Source organism: Penaeus monodon, chromosome 35 (assembly GCF_015228065.2).
Source record: "Penaeus monodon isolate SGIC_2016 chromosome 35, NSTDA_Pmon_1, whole genome shotgun sequence".
Classification (NCBI taxonomy): Eukaryota; Metazoa; Arthropoda; class Malacostraca; order Decapoda; family Penaeidae; genus Penaeus; species Penaeus monodon.
Window position 1 is genome coordinate 8093153 of NC_051420.1, and position 2909 is coordinate 8096061.

Sequence of the window (2909 nt, forward strand, 5' to 3'; positions counted from 1 at the left end):
TATATAACATCAATCTGTTAACGAGTTTGCTCTCTACTCTAAAACGGGCAATGACTTACAGAGTTTTGTCTTAGGACATGTTAAACAGATAAAATTTTCTCTCACTGGATGATGAATTTGAGTGTTATTGCAATTTTTTCTCTCTCTTTTTTTCTGTTATGCCTCCCTAGCTGCTGTTTTAGTCATGTGATTCTCAGTCATGATGGCCAATGTCTAGGCTTAAAAGATACAAAGACCTTTACTATATCTTTCCTGCATCCTTAAGGACAACATGATATCTGTAGGTACTTTTACACAGAAGATGATTATCAAAGACTAATGCAACAGCTTGAAATTTCTGTAATGATTTGACAATGAAATGGTTTGTGCTTCTTTTGCAAAATATTTGATAAGCAGCTTTAAAAAAAGCAACTTATTCAAATCGAACTACTATCTGTAAAAAAAAAAAAAAAAAAAATATATATATATATATATATATATATATATATATATATATATATATATATATATATATATATATATATATATATATATATATATATATATATATATAATCATTGAAGAAAAGCAGCATCTGATTACAAGCTGATTTTAGCATTGTGATGTAAATATATCTCACTTCAAGCAACAAATATAACAATACATACATTTAACCTTTTAGACGAAGTTTTCTTTTTTTCAAAAGTTTTTAAGCTTTTGAATATCTATATATGATAATGATTATTTTGATCCTCTGCAACTTTTACATTGAGCATACAGCAAGACTCTCTTCATAGGAATGCCAAAGAAGAGTAACATTAATTGTATGGTGCTTGTGAAAATCTATCACTTATTTCTAATCTCAAGTTTTTAGATTTAGTAATTACGACAGCAGTCTGTTGTCCTGTTGCCATTCAACAAATGTACAGATTATTTAAATCTTGTAATAAATAATACCAAAAACATATGAAATGATATTAAATGATTGAATAAAAAGGAAAAATCCTAAATCTATTTCACTAATTTTTAATTCAATTTTACTACAAGCAGATAATGAACTGATTCATTGCATACTGTTGTGCCATAACCCTATACTTACTTTGCCATGAATTCCCTTGTGACTGCATCAGTAGGGACCAGGAGACACTAAGAAATATAACTAATGAGAATCTGTTATCTCTGGTATTTATTTTTGTTATGCAATCCTCAAAATAAAACCAATTTGAATAATAAAGGGAAAAAAAGTCAAACAGACATCATCCAAACACTTTACTTTTAATGGTCAGAAGCTAATAGCATCACATTCATACTTTCTATAGTCACCTCTCTAGCTCTCAGCAACAGGACTATTAGTAAATAAATTTTTACATCTCTCGACACAACAGTCTTTTTTACTCCACAATCTATCCCTAAGACCATACTTCACTTGCGTAGAGTGTTGTATTCATTACTGCACCCCATAGATCTGTAGGTCAGATTTACAACATTTACACTGAAAGAATATATGTAGATCTTAGGTTGCTGTTTCTTCTGTCTTTCTAAGGAAGGCAGTTTGGTGATATATTTAAAATAAATCAAATAGATCAAAATAAATGTTTTATGAGATGTCAACACTGCAGATAAAATCAAACACTATTCTATTAATACACAAATCAGTGAATCCAAGCTTTACAAATTCCAGCACAGTGTATGAATGATAATTGTCTTTGACCTTACATTTTCCTTTAAAAAAAAAATACTTAGCAATTAAAGAGAGTTCAATAGTATTTCCAAAAGTGCTGAGTGAATATATTCAGTTCTAGTAAAATTATAGCTGAAGCTTATGAATAAACCTTGAATCTGTTACTTGAAATTTCCAGATGTGGGTGTTCCTTTAGTCAAGTAAAATATTTTCAAATGATTTTCTTGCCTTGACATCATATATCTTAAATCTCTTTTATATTAAGCATATGAAAATTAAACCTCCCTTTTTTCTCAATCAGTATACAGCATATTGTATCATCCCAATAAAGGTAAGTATACATATTTGTGTCTTTATATGAAAATTACAAGTGAATTATTATTATGTGTCCTCTGTTAACCCTACAAAACAGTCATGAACTTGGTGATGTAGAGTACTGTACCTGTGTATCAATTGTAGAGATTCAAAATTATATCTTATTTACAATCAAAATATAATATTTTTGCTATTCAGAAATGTTACAAGAGAGAAAGCATACATTAAAAACAAGCATGTTAAAACATGCTATTCTCTTTTTTTTTTTAATAAGCATCAATCACAATTTTGCATCATCAATCATAAGCTTATAGAAAGGCTCAGTGAAAAAAGTGATGTAACCATAATAATGAAAACAGTCTTATACAAACCAGGTCTTACAAAATTTCTCATTTTCCTTCACTTGATAGCCTATGGGTAAACTTGGTTGTCCCCAAACACCTGGCTTGCCAATGTGAGACCCCTGCAAAAAAAAGGCATGTGTGATTATGTGTATCAGTATAAAATGAATTTAATATCAAAGTATTAACCCTTTTCTATAGTTTGAATTAGCCAAAATCTAAAAAAATAGAGTATTGCACATCAGTTTTGCAACATTTATACATCCTACAGAATTACTGTTATGACCTAGATTTTTATGGTTTCAATATAAACCTTTTTTAGTTTATTGGTAAATCTCATCACTCACATTTATGGAAATTCAACATGAGATAAGTTATTCTTTAATCTAGATAACTAAATAGCATCTTTTATATTACACATTATATACAAAAGACTTTTTTATTACTTTAACATTAAATTTTTAAAAAATTGCTGACCTTATCAAATTCAGTATTTTCATGAAAAGTAGAAATTAGAATTATAAGATTAGAAAAATACACAAAAGTAATTCCTTCTTCTTCTTTCTTCTTTTAAGGTTTCAGACTACATATTA

General features: G+C 28.4%; 1 long non-coding RNA gene across 2 annotated transcripts in view; it reads right to left on the minus strand.

Annotated features, from left to right (window-relative positions):
* Positions 1 to 1237: 1237 nt before the first annotated feature.
* Positions 1238 to 2909, minus strand: part of LOC119595318 — a 2509-nt gene continuing 837 nt past the window's right edge. Inside the window, exons 2-3 of one of the 2 annotated variants that reach the window (XR_005230693.1) lie at positions 2357 to 2438; positions 1238 to 1444 (exon numbers count right to left, since the gene is read on the minus strand). This is a non-coding gene — a long non-coding RNA (uncharacterized LOC119595318). Of the gene's footprint in view, positions 1445 to 2346; positions 2439 to 2909 lie in introns of both variants that reach the window. The other variant, XR_005230692.1, reaches the window with a different exon arrangement.